Here is a 15,068-nt window from a genome sequence, read left to right as displayed (position 1 = left end):
TACTGTGCACGATTTCAATCCTACCCACGAGAACCTCATCTTCAAGCCGTGAAGAACATCTTTCGCTATCTGAAGCGAACCTCCTCTCTCGGTCTATGGTATCCAGCCAACTCCGGATTCTTCGTTCAAGCATTTTCAGATGCTGATCTGGGTGGCTGTGGATTGGATCGTAAAAGCGCCACAGGAGGATGTCAATTTCTAGATGGTAAATTAGTCAGTTGGCAATCGAAGAAACAAACCTGTGTTTCGTTATCCACTGTAGAAGCCGAATATATTGCTGTAGCATCCTGTACATCTCAAGTCGTATGGATTTAAAGTCAACTCCGGGATTATGGGCTAAACATGAAAAAAATCCCACTGTATTGTGATTCTGAAAGTGCAATCAGGATTTGTCACAACACCGTGCAACATTCGAAGACTAAGCATATTGCCCTACGGTACCATTTCATCAAGGATCACGTCGAAGATGGTAACGTAGAAATTCACTTCATCAGAATGACTAATCAACTGGCAGACATATTCACAAAGGCCTTACCTAAAGCAAGCTTCACTAAGATTTTACAAGGCCTAGGAATGATGCAAGCCGAGTCAGTACCAAAATTGCCTACGCTTCCATAAAGGTCACAAGTGAAATAGAGCGAACCGAAATGAACCGAACGTTGGTCTATTTTGGGTTCGTTCTATTTCGGGTGAAGTTCGATCATGAACCGAGCGTTCAGTCTATTTCGGGATCGGTCCTTCTGAACTCGTTCGTTTTTTTAAGGCATTTCAACTGTTTTCTTATGTACACCCTTTTCATTACTACTTTTCTACTTATAAAATCCCAAAACTATTTTTTTATCTTGTTCTCATAAAAATACTTATGAAATCCAAAAATATTTTTCTTTTTTGTTCAATTGGTCAATGTTCACAAAACACAAAATATTTTTTTTATCTAATGTTTTTATTTTTGTCTATGTATGATTCTCGATGGCAAACCTAAGGCAGGTAAATGGTTTTATTAGTTAGGAGTCCCTAGAAGCATGCTGATGTATGTTGACTAAAGCCTCGATTGATTTTGAGTGAAGCCTTAATAACATGATATATACCCATCATGTTTTCCCAATCCAGGCTATCAAGTTCACTCTAATCATGAGCTACCTTACTATACTCAAATTGAGTTTAGAGTTTTTTGCTTGGTCCTTCTTTTCTTTAAAGCAGAGGTACATTTGCTTCCTATACCATCTCCATCATCTTTCTCCATTATAATTCGTTTCCTGAATATAACCCCCGAGACTTTCAGTATTAACCACTGAGGTTTATGGTTATACCAAGTCTGTGTTCGTGATCTTAGTTTCATCCCACTATGTACTAAGTGAAACCCAAAGTTCAACACCACTAATAAATTGACGGTGAATTCACAAATTCAAGCTCTTACTTGATACCCAATGAAATCTCTTTTCCTTTTGTGTGATCTTTATGAGCTTGCCTTTCACCAAGGCTTCTCCAACCCTAAAAGATCCAATTTAATTTTTTTTTGAGATTTCCTTACTTCCCTCGTCACTATAAAGTTTATCATACCTACTTGTTCAACAGATCACAATAATCTCACAAGTACTTCATTCAGTTTCAGTCTTATGTTAAGTATCGAAATTATGAATTGAAGCGAAAGCCACCCTCTTCAACCTTAAAATATGCCTTTCAAAACTTCTCAACAAGTCATTGATCGTTATTCAATAAGAAACCAAGAAAGCACTTTATTGCCTCTCTTGACTTTGAAGGAAATGATTACGGGTCGCCGTATTGCATTCTAACAAACCTTCACTATTGGGATATGACTTTGCTTCGTTTGCTTAACCTCCCTATCCATGATTTCTACTAGTTCTTCCACGAAGTTGAGGCTCTCATTGTTCTCGATTTCATCGAGTGGGATAACAAGAGTCTCATCTGATAGGCACTTCTTTAGGTTCTATACGTGGAAGGTAGGGTGTACGTTACTAAGTTATTGAGGTAGTTTGAGTTTGTAAGCTACTGGGCTGATTCTTGCGAGAATCTCGAAAGGCCCTATGTACCTTGGATTTAGCTTACCACGCTGTACGAAGCGGATCAAGCCATTCCAGAGTGAGACCTTCAATAGAACAAGGTCACCAACCTGAAATTCCAAAGGTTTCCTTCTCTTGTCAGCGTAGCTTTTCTGTCTGTCTCTAGAGGCTTTCAATCATTCACGAATCTAAACAATCTTCTTTGTCATTTCCCGAATAATTTCCGGACTCGTGAGAGCGCTATCAGGAACTCATCCTTTAGCTAGTTGCGTGTCACCCACCTCAGCACAACACAAAGGGGATCGGCACTTCCGGCCATAGAGGGCTTCAAATGGAGCAACTTTGATACTAGAATGGTGGTTGTTGTTGTATGAAAACTCGACTAATGGCAATTAGGTATCCCATGCTTTACCAGAGTCAATCACACAAGCTCGTAGCATGTCTTCCAACACCTGTATCATCCTCTTACTTTGTCCATCAGTTTGTAGGTGGTAGTTTGTACTCATGTCCAACCTAGTTCCCAGAGAGTTTTGTAGCGACTGCCAGAATCTTGAAGTGAATCTACTGTCTCTATCAGAGATGATAGATATAGGAACACCATGCAGTCGTACAATCTCCCTAATGCATGTACTTGTCAATTTCTCCATCTTGTCGGTTTATTTGATTGGCATGAAGTGTGCGGACTTAGTTAACATGTTCTTTTTAGTTTCTCCATCTTCACGAACAAGATCGGTGCTGCCCAGGGTGAGAAGCTTGGTCTAATGAATCCTTTGTTGACTAGTTTGTTCAGTTGACCGGATAGCTCCTGCATCTCAGGTGGTGCTAGTCGATAAGGAAATTTGGCTACTAGGGTAGCTGCTGAAACTAAGTCGATTCTGAACTCGACTTGACGTTGTGGTGGTAATTTTTGTAAAAATTACCAAAAATCGGATATTTAATATTTTACAGTAAGACCAGTTGGGTTTGAAAGTTAACTCGTGGAACTAACCAATACAAAAAGAATATCATGATTTGGTTAAGAAATGACTGAGTTATGACCGTTCAAAGTCGAACAAAGTAATCTGGCAGATTGCATGTTTGCTTGTGTGCATTATTAGGGTATTTCAACAAGAACATCATGCATGTCTTTGGTAAGGCCCGATTTCTAACACATGCATGGAAGGAATGAGCATCCAAGATGTACTAGAAATGGTTTAAATGCTTTTTGTCATGCATGAACACAAAAGAAATGGAGAAGAACATGAAATATTATGTTTTGATGTCACATGATCATATGTGCATCTTTTTCACTCCTTGCATGGGTTTGATCCCGGATTTTCACCATCTCTTACACATGCATTGTGTTATGGTGAGAATCTACAAACCACAAGGGAAAATATAAAGATTTCTAGCCATGGAATGGCATAGAATCCGAAAAGAAGAGAGAACTAAGAAAGAAAAGGAGTAGAATCATGTAACTATGGAAGAAGATGGTGTTGTTTACCTTTGTTATGATCTTGAGGGAAGTAAGAACACTTCAAGGGCTTCACAATCTCGAAATTTTGCAGAGAAATGAGAGGATTTTCGTGAGTTTAAAGAGAGGGAAGAATAGAGTGAAGTGTGTGAAGAGTGGAGTGTAAGAGAGTGGAGAAAGAAGAGGTGGAGTGAGGGTTTTGACTTAATGATTGAAGTTTCTGGGAAGAGGGAGCATGGGGAGGGGAGAATGGCCAGATTTTTGAGTGGATTAGGGCCTTCTCTCTCCTCAATTCAAATTTTATAAAAATCCCTCCTTAATTTTTATAAAAATCTAATTTTTATAAAAGTGATTATTAAGCAAATTTGGATTTATTTAAAATCTTGTTTTCAACAAATGAATTATGATTAATACTTGGTAATTTAGTTTCTATTTCATTGACTATAATTCTTAATTTCATTAATAACAATTTGATATTAGGAAGTTTATAGCCAAATTTTATAAAGTTTTTAAGCTTTATAATTTATAACTTTGGATTTTTGGCTCTTTAGGGTTTTTGGAATATTGTTTGATATTCACAACATGTTGAAGTATAATTAGAATGTTTTAATTTATTTTTAGGGTTTTATACCCTATTTCAATTATAACAAAGCATGAAGCTTTATTCTAATTATAGTATTGGCATTTCCTATTGTAGCTAAGCAACTTACTAGAATTGTAAGTATCAAGTATATTAGTCCTAGACCTTAGTTGGATCCTAGTTTATGCATGATTTTTGACCTAATTTATACTACTAGGTCATGACATGTTGTGCATGAATGGTTATTACAAAGATGCATGAGTCCGAGAATGACCTGAATTGACAGTTGTCACAAGCACCAATAGTGTGAATGCCTCAAATGGAATCACAAATCACCACAAACTCTTGGAAAACTTTAGAGAGAGTGTATACACACATAGAAAATCGGCCACACACACAAAACCACACTAGTGGCTATTTCATGCAACACAAGCATGCTTATATAGTGTGCATGGTTAAGGTGAAACCCTAATAACCCATGACCTTTCCTTTCCCAAGGATCCATGGGTTAAAAGCTCCATGGATCATCCATGGACTTCCATATAAGCCTAGCCCATTAACAAATGAGTGTTAGCCCACACCATATAAAACAATAGCCCACAATTTAATTAGTCTTCCTTTTAATCTCTAAATTAATTCATAATTAATTTAAGACTAAGACTAATTAAATAACTTCATATTAATATATTATAACTTACAATATATTAATAAACATATGTGTATAACTCTCATAAAATTATCCATAAATAGTTTGGGTGAAGTGCAACCCAAATGGACCATGCCGGGTCGGGTCAAGTATATACCAAATAAGTTATGGACTTAGACACCTTATCCAACAGACTCCCACTTGGATAAGTCTAATAACTATATTTGCGTATGTTACTTCAGGAACCAACCAGCAATCGTAGCTCTCGAAAACTCTGTTGAACTATGAAGCGCCATTTTAGATAAGTGATCATATAATCCTCTGTTCTCATGATATCAGCTGGACAAATACATGGAACAACGTCGTACTTATTGTCCAGCAGTTTGTTTCCCGGTTTCCGATTTGTTTGACAAAGAACTTAATCGAACACATCAATTTAGTTCTGACCGGCCGGTACATAGGTCACAACAAAATCATTGAGGGGCCCAGATATCGCTTCTATTTCTAGAAGGAACAGATAAACTTCAACTCATATGCTTGTTCTACTACTTGTTGAATTGTACACAAAGGCACGTTTTATAACATCAAGTTACTAATGCGTTTACGTGCAATCAATGCACAACCAACTCATAGGTAACAACTCATATCTCTAGGTTTGAAGATTTATATGATATTACCGTCTCACGATCACTCGAGATAAATTCCATGAAGTGATACAAGTGAGCGTGGGTTTATTCCAATACTCATAACTTATGAGCACTCATGAATGTTGTAGCAACCATTGCTATGACAAAACCCATTTAGCCATCTACAAACTCGATTCATGACAGTCTTGATTCATACCTACTTCCAACATATGAACGACTGTGGAGTGTTTAAATAGCTTAGTCATTCGGAAAGAATAACCTAGCTATTTTGGAAGTCAAAACATGCAAAGTGAAACACAATAATAATCGAATCCAATATGGTCTCAGAACCCTTTTTAATATAAATAGAACCACCTTTTATTTATCGCCATATTGATTACACATTATTCATTGTACAATGTTTCAAACAATCAACTTAAGACTTGAATAAAAACAACAGTCGTCCCATGCTCCTAGCATGTCCACTTTGTTTTTCTAAACAATAGTTATGCCATACTCCAAGTATGCACACTATGTTTGTCTATGATCCTTACATTGTGATGAAGAGCAATTGAACATGATTCCAATGATACTCATTTCACAATCCCAAATCCTTATTGTAAATGTGAGAATCCCTGATTCCTATCATTTACCAAAAAAATCTGTTAGATTTTAAACTTTTATGCAATGTTCCGCTTGTAATGATTATTCACAAAGTCACCAAAACCTTGTCACCAGTCATTACAGAGTATTCCAAAGAAGGTCAACTTCTATGGAACGGAAGTCTCATATTCAAAGTACATTGCTTTGAACATCCTTCCGAACAAGTACATTGATTGAATAACTTCCACCTATGGAGACATTTCCATAGTCCCATTTTGACTATCACTTCCGAACAAGAGTTACTTCTTTTCAGAATATGTCAATATGGTCCTTTCCGACATCATACTTCCAACTGTCCCTGAGCAACCAATCTTTGGCGAACCTCAGATTTGTCCTCAACAATTGCTTAATCACTTTAGTCATATCTAGTTATATACTTTTCCCTTCTCAATGCCTTAAGCATTTGGAAAATTTAGAAAAGATGAATATTATAGCACATGCAATCGATCCTATATCCGAAGCATATGGGACACGATTCATGATGTTTGACATAAAGACATGATACTAGACCTGTCATTTGCTACAATATTTTTATTTTCCATGTTTTCAAAAGTTAACTATGAAGAGGGATGCCGTAGTCATAATTGAATTTTGAGAACGCAATATATATAGAATTTCCTTAAGTCGAACCATTCAGACATAAAATTCATATATATGTCCTTGACTAAAGACGATTAAAATCTCAATCTAAGCTTTAGAATTGAAACGAAGTATAATTTCCTCTCCCTTAATTATAGCAAAACGACTTTTTCAACCCCTGCAACTTCATGAATTGAAACTTTTGTTTTTTTATAATTAACATTGCTAGCTTGCAATACTAATCATAATTATCATGCTCCCACTAACATGATGATTATTAGCAAAACATTTATGCTCCCACTAGCTCTGACATACTTCCAGAAATCTGTTGGACTTCTGAAATTTAGATTCACACACCCTTTCTTAGATAGCTCACATGTGTGTCTAAGCAATTTCAAGAACTATGAAAAGGGATGTCGTAATCATAGTCTCAATTTCTTAGACCTTTGCCATTTCTCACAAGTCACTGTTAGTGTGCCGGTTAACCACACACGCTCCACTAACGACTTTTGAAAATGCAAATAACACAATTGATATCTACGTAAAATCTACTTAGTGAAAGCGTTTCCTCACCATCATTTTCATGAATCGGAGAGAAACCTTATGATACTTAGATTTTATAGTGTATGAGTTCCTATCCATGTGAATTTGTCAAAACCATAATCACAAGATCAGGTTAATGACAAATTAAGCTTTACATGGATTAAACTTGTTCAATCTTAGTTTCTTGTCACCTTGGTAGCACAAGGCCCACCAATGCTTCCAAGTTGAACTCTGATAACTCACATGCAAATTCAACTTATTTGAAGTAGGTACAGAAATAAGAATTATGTCAACACGATAGGTTGCAAACCTTAAGTCGTGTGCTAGTGATAAATTACAGGTTTTACTCTTGATTAAATCTTGAAACACTTTCAAGATCTTTAAGGCTCCCACTGTCCCCTTGACATACAAGTTTCCCCAGTCAAGAACCATTCCTTCACAAAACAAATATTCAAGGGATAGTGCGGATTCTTATCAAGACTAACACTTCACACAATTGGTCTTAGTTGGTATTTGTCTCATCCAAGACATCACAAATTACCAATCTCAAATGTACAAGAGTAGAATACATTTTACTCTTACATTTGACTAGTGTTAATAAATCTTCCTTTATGTCACTCTAGGTTACAATCTTGGAGTATGACTCTAAGAATTGTTTTGGAACAAAATATGACTCATCTTCTTGATTTTAACCAATCCAACAATTCATGACCTCTCTTCTTAGCCATAACAATGCACTAAGACGTCCTTAGAGTATGAATTTGTGATATGGTTTCATAATCATTAAGATGATCATGAAATACGATACTAAAGTACTCTCCCATCCTTTCAGATTTGAGAAACTTTTATCTTTCTGCCTAATTTGATTCTTCTCATTTGTTTTGTAATACATTGTAACCTTTCCAATGTTACAGAATTATACTTAACCTTATAAGTATAATCATATTTACTAATCTTTAGTAAATCATGACAAATCAATCTTTGTGGTGGACCTTGACCAGCGCACACCCAGTGTACCTAATTCCTTAGTCCTTCAATTGACTCACATATACATGTGATCAAAGAATTAGTCTTAATTTTAAAAGATGAAAATTCTCATTCATCATACAATACAACTTGTATGATTCCAAGTTTCTGTCCAATTGAAACTTGGGTGATGAAAAACTCTCTTCATTTGGTAAATTCAGACACTACTACAAATGAAAGAATCAAATCCACTTTCCAATATTGCTATTACTGGAAACATATAAGCAACAATTTTCACAGATGCCATTGTAAGGATATTTTTAAAATAAATAAACTTAAAACCCTTTTTTTCTTTTATTTTAAAACTTTGCGGAAAAACTTATCCTTAAAATCCACATGAAAACCTTGTTGTTATCTATTCATAAGCAATATATTATAACTCTTAAGCAACAACTCAAAATTCTGATTGCCGAACCATGCGATCGAAAACCCACCTTTGCAATCAGAATCAACATATACTTACTTTAAGCTTCCTATATTTTCTTTGATTCTTAAAACATCAGCATGTAACCCATTCACATTATGTAATAAGAATCTCCAAATAGGAACTTAATAGAGTTAGACAGTGGACTTTACCCGAAGTAGAGTCAAACCTCTTGACTTGATCAACCTTATGAGCTTCCAGGTGAATAGGAAAGCTTCAAAACCAAAGCCCCTTCCTTTGGGAACAAAACACATGGACCCTTTGGTAATGGCACATGAGACTATCTCAGAATTTGCCTTTCTCTTTACTATTTGGTCAACCGAGTTGACTATAGCCGATCCCTTTCCATTGGGAAGAGAAATCTTTTTCTAGGTATCCAATGCTACCATTGTCAATGTCCATGTAGACTTGGGAAGTTTTTCAATTAATTAATTTTGCTTTACTGGTGTTCCAAATCATTGTTGATTCCACAACACCAAGCAAATAGATAACATCATTAATGGGTCATGTCATAGTCCGTCTCATAGTAGTCCCAAAGAGACTCACTATGTTACTAAGAAAGTGATTGAACATCCAACTTTCACGGGATTTTGACACCCAACTCTCCCGACTTGTCAATATGTGACTTTATCTCCAAGATGTGAGCACACATAGACTATGCTTGCCAATAGGGATTGAGTGACTTTAAACTTTTCAAGAACTTGTGGGTGAGGGAGAATAATTGGAGGAGGTGGAGGAAGTGAAGCATGATGTTGAGGGACACCATCTTCAAGAGATTTGGGAAGATCATAGTTGTCTGAACCAGACATCTATAATGGGAGAAAATCAAGTTAGTTGATTCAAAGTCCTTAATATAACACCCAATATGAAATATTAAGGCTAGGACCCAACACAATATTTTATAATTTGGAAGAGGGATGCCGTAATCCAAGCTATAAAATATTTGAAGGTAGGCGAATGACGATTCACCAATTTCCACCATGAAAAACGAAATAATTTATTAGGTTTTAATTGGATTTGAAATTCCTAGATCTTTTGATATTCATTGAACTTTTCAATGGCATGTTTCAATCTCGAGTGTGCCCTCTCAAATTTTGTGACTGAGATGCCGAGGATCACAAAACAAGGTGTGAATAACCATACCAATTCACTTGGTACCCTTAATATTATCACCCAATCAATGTGCCGGTTAACCACACATGCTCCATTGATCTATGACAAACATTAAGTCACCCTTCGTGATCCTTACTAGTCCAAGTTAGTGTGCCGGTTAACCACACACGCTCCACCAACGACTTGGTAAGGTACAAAGTGTGAATTCCATGGGCTAGCACCAAATTCACATTTTTCCTAAAGTAACTAAGATTGGGAATTAAATAAAAAATATTTAGTTACTTTATAATAATCATTATACTTTTAATGAGAATTTAAAGTCATTGTCCTACCCGTTCGGCTAACGACCCTCCACCAGTCAAGCAAGCGGTGGGTGAGAGTGGACACCCATTAAGTTGCCATTTTATAGGCAACAACCTTATACCCACCTTATAGACCGGCTTCGTGAATGAGGCCTACTAACGGTAGAACGACTTATTCTTATACATATATATAATAATTAACCATTAATGTTATAAATAGTATAAGGGTTGAATTTTAACTATTAAAACTATAAGGGTTGGAATTAAAGTTTATTAAAGTGTGTGAAACTTTACAAATTCCAAAACTTGAGGGCAAGTTTTGAAACTATTCAAAACTAATTAATTCCATAACTTATGTGTTTAAAGTAGTTTTAATCCAAAAACTCTTCAAGTTCCCTAATTTGAGGACAAGTTATGGAAGACTTTAAACTAATAAAAGAATTAACTTTTCTTTATTTTATAACTTAGGGAATTAATTAAGGTTACACATTTTTTTAATTTATTATTTTATGAAGAGACTCTTGGTCATCCATAACTTGAGGACAAGTTATGGAGTCATAAAACAATTTAATGAGGAAAAAGACTCTTCATATTGTAACCTATGACAACTTTTATGAGTTTTAAGATTCATAAAAGTGACTAATAAGTTACATAAACACATTTTATGAACTTCTTTTAGATTAATTTGGATTAAAACCAACTAACACATAATTTTATTCATTAATCTAAATTCACTCATAAAACAAGGTAACACAAAAAACTTTTGGTGATCCATAACTTATTCTTAAGTTATGGAATCCTTTAAAACATTAACACCAAATTTTGTAACTCCATAAAAACTTTGAATCAATTTTTTTTTAAAACCTTTTCATATCCATAACTTATGGAGGTTTCAAAAAATAAAACTCTTTAGATCAAACTTTTAAAACTAATAAAATAATCATATCATTTTATCTTTTATTAAATTTGACCTAATTCAACTCATAAAGCAAATTATTCAAATTTTACAGATAATTAGTTTTTCACAAGAACAAGTAATTATCTTAAAAATTGACAAACTTCATGTTTTTTTTTCTTTTTTTTTTCAACTTTGAAAATCAAATATTTGCATCAAGTATCAAACAAGCATGCCTAGGCTCTGATACCACTGTTGGGTTTTGAGCAATCTAACACTTCCTAAGTGTGCATGCAACCCTAATAAACCTTGGATCTATGTTTGTCTAATACATGCGAAATAATAATTTTTCCAACGTTCATAACCTATCTAACATGGCATGGGGTACTTTTAAACATAAAAGAATTAGATGAGATTACATACCTTTTGATGATGAGTTTGATTCCTAAGGAGTTTGAGGGCCAAGCACCAATAGTGTGAATGCCTCAAATGGAATCACAAATCACCACAAACTCTTGGAAAACATTAGAGAGAGTGTATACACACATAGAAAATCGGCCACACACACAAAACCACACTAGTGGCTATTTCATGCAATATAAGCATGCCTATATAGTGTGCATGGTTAGGGTGAAACCCTAATAACCCATGACCTTTCCTTTTTCAAGGATTCATGGGTTAAAAGCTCCATGGATCATCCATGGACTTCCATATAAGCCTAGCCCATTAACAAATGAGTGTTAGCCCACACCATATAAAACAATAGCCCACAATTTAATTAGTCTTCCTTTTAATCTCTAAATTAATTCATAATTAATTTAAGACTAAGACTAATTAAATAACTTCATATTAATATATTATAACTTACAATATATTAATAAACATATGTGTATAACTCACATAAAATTATCCATAAATAGTTTGGGTGAAGTGCAACCCAAATGGACCATGCCGAGTCGGGTCAAGTATATACCAAATAAGTTATGGACTTAGACACCTTATCCAACAGTTAGCACACTACATCTCCTGATAGGTTTCGACGTGGTGGAGGTTGCGCTTGTTGCACTTTGGCAAACTCCCAGCATATTGTTTTGTTGGCGCAGTAGCAGCAGGTGCTGTTGCGGCATGAACAACCACAATTTGCTGCTTCTTTGTAGAGTTATGCGTTGTATTGTTCTTCTTTTTATCCCAAAACTTCCGCTTGTTGTCGATTGTTTTGGCTGGTTCTAGGACAGCAAGGGTTGTTGTTGGTGTGCGGACTCCATGATCAATGAGTCATTATGCCAATCATTTGGCACTGTCGAAGGTATTGGGGTTTGAAGCCAACAGATTCCCCTGAAATGGAGGTACCAGCCCCCAAATGTACCTCTCGATATTCTTTCCCTCAGTGGGGACCATCCCGAGACATAGAGCCACCATATCACTGAAACTGACAGTGCAGGATACTATGTCGGAGCCTTTCATGCTTAGGCTCTAGAGTTCTTGTTTAAGTTTCTGAACTTCGCCTCTTGGGCAGTACTCCTCTTTCATTAGGTCCTTTAATGTTTCCCAGCTCATCGCATTAGCCACTATGAGAGTAAGTGACTTGACATGGGTATTCCACCATGTGAGGGCTCTGTTCGAGAAGGTGCAGGCAACAATTTTTACTTTGCTTCCTTCCAGGCAAGAGCAGATCTCAAAGATCGAATCAGTTTTTCTCGAACCATTATGATAGAGAAATGATTCCTCCGTTGCCATTAAACGCTCTGGGTTTGCAGTTGGTGAAGTCTTTGTATGAACACTCCCTAGAGTGCCCGTAACTATCACCTTGAGTTGAGTTAACAACTGTCCCACCTCCCCTAGTACCGCTAGCGTTTATTTGAGTCAAGGATGCCGTTACAGCCACAGTCACCGCAGCTTGGAAGACTGCAAGATCATATTGAGGAAGAGGTGGTGGTTGAGTTGGAGTTATCGGATGATTGTGTCTTGTTGATCTACGAGGAGGCATCTTTCAACTGTAAGTTTACAAATATGAAGATAATAGTAAGAGTTCAATAGTGAGTAAAATGAGAGTGTTCCCAGAACTAAATCACAATTGTTCAACATGTAATTCTTTGCAATAGAGATCTACCACTAGAAAGATGAAAGGATTTGGATAGAGATTTTCCAAGAGAATTAGATTCCTGTCAATATCATTGGTATTATAGATGCATAAAGTTCGGGAAAAAGTTAACCTTGGAGTGGGTCTTACATCATACCAGAAATGAGAAAATTTTGACAGCACACAAACCTACAGACTGAAAGTTCAAGGTCTTAAACATAAGCAAGAAATTTATACTAGAGTCTATAAATAGACCTAATCTATATAAAAAAGAGAGAGTAGAGTAGGCTCTACTCGCGAGGAAGGTTGTTCTTTGTTGGTACTTGATTCACCCCTTGATTCATCCAACTATTGTTCTGTTTCCCACACACGCCTTTGCAATGACATCTGGTTCAGACAAAGATCCCTAACTTCGGATTGGCAGGCATTCAGTTCTACCTGTAGGGAGTCAGTGTGAGTCCTTTCTAACTCCTGTTCATCGGTAAGATGATGGAGATGAACTGTGTTGACTCCTGAGTTAGCACGGATTTCCATGACTTGGTCGAAGTTTGCTCTTCCATGTTCAACATTGCGAGCAACTCGGCGAACCAAGATAGGAAGGACCCAGTCTGCTGAGCCTCCCTCATTCAGGTTGTAGAAGCTTTGGTCCCCATTGTAAGGAGGTGTTTGTTCCTATTTGTGGCTCCACCTTCCCAAGTTCACTGCCCACAGAGGCGTCGGGCCTTGAAAATCCTGACGAGGGTTAGCATTTTGAGCAACTTAGGGTGGATTATAGACTCGGGTTCTGAGTTAGAGTCTTCTTGGACTTCCTCCTCGTTCTCTTTATCAGAACTCTCCTCGGGGTCTTCTTCTACTGGGACCACCGGGTTCTCTTCTTCAGGTTTAGCTACAAGTCATCCGCCCATCCCTTGATCAGGAAAGTACATGTCGCCAGGTAGATGGAATCCAGCCATGATATCTAAGCAAGAAAAAGGGTGTAAGAAACATATAATAGATGTACTACTTAGATAATTATAAGATGATCCTTACCAGTTACTTCTATACATACATAGTGCATACCAGTTATACACAACTTAAGATAGAATTGACCTTCGAATAAGTGACCCAATCTCTAAGTCCACAACCAAACAAGGAACAGGAAGTAAAGCGGAGATCACAGATTCTAGGTCTATAAAATTTTAGTCATATATAACCTAAGCGTATCCACTCAACAACTATAGACCTACTAGTAAAGACCTTTTTAGTTTTCACATAAGTAATTATAGTACCACAAAATACTCCTATATTATTTAAGTTTATGTTATGTTTTAGATTTTCATTGTAATAGAGTTGGTAAGTTTTTAGACTTGTTACAACACCACAACCATTCCTAGGCACATGCTAATCACTTCTCGGGTAGATATGGTTGATCAGGCTATATCCATCCCAGACTTGATTATATGTCCCCAAGCCTACTTATGTTTTTCAACAACCGCAATACATTTGTTATGTTCTAGTATGAAACTGATCTTAGTATGAATGCATGTATGCATACTTTTAGTAAAATATTTTATTATTTTAAAAGTATAAAATCTTGGTCAGAGAGTTTTAATCCCGATGTGTTTATAGTTGTATATCTTTTACTGGTTGATATACTCAGTTCACTATCAACCTGACTCTGATACCAATTTGTCACACCCCCAAACCGAGATGGCGGAAACATTTGGAGGTGAAGGACGTCATGTATAATATTATAATAATGCACACTAGTAAAATAAGCAACAACAACCATTGCATTAATAATATAGTTTATACAAGTGTGTTATGTGTATAGTTGTAAGGCACCAAAAATAATATCAAAATAAAAGATGAGTCTTGAACATGCTCCGTCTTTTCAAAACCATGTCCAGTGTGCCTGTCTATTGGTGACCTGAGAATACATGTTATTTTGAAAGAGAGTATTAACATTTAAGTTGGTGAGTTCATAAGTATTTTTGTGTCAAAAGCTTTCATTTGTTTCATGAAAATGTTTGTGAGTGTTTTGATGAAAATGTTTCTATACTTCTTACAAAATCCTATATTTTCTTTTAAATTGAAAAGTAGTCTTCTACCAAGACTCAGTTGTCTTGTATGTTATG

The sequence above is a fragment of the Lactuca serriola genome, chromosome 5, assembly GCF_051521515.1.
Source record: "Lactuca serriola cultivar US96UC23 chromosome 5, Lser_US96UC23_V15, whole genome shotgun sequence".
NCBI classification, from domain to species: domain Eukaryota; kingdom Viridiplantae; phylum Streptophyta; class Magnoliopsida; order Asterales; family Asteraceae; genus Lactuca; species Lactuca serriola.
The sequence above is the reverse complement of the archived record's forward strand: the minus strand, read 5'-3'. Positions refer to the sequence as shown.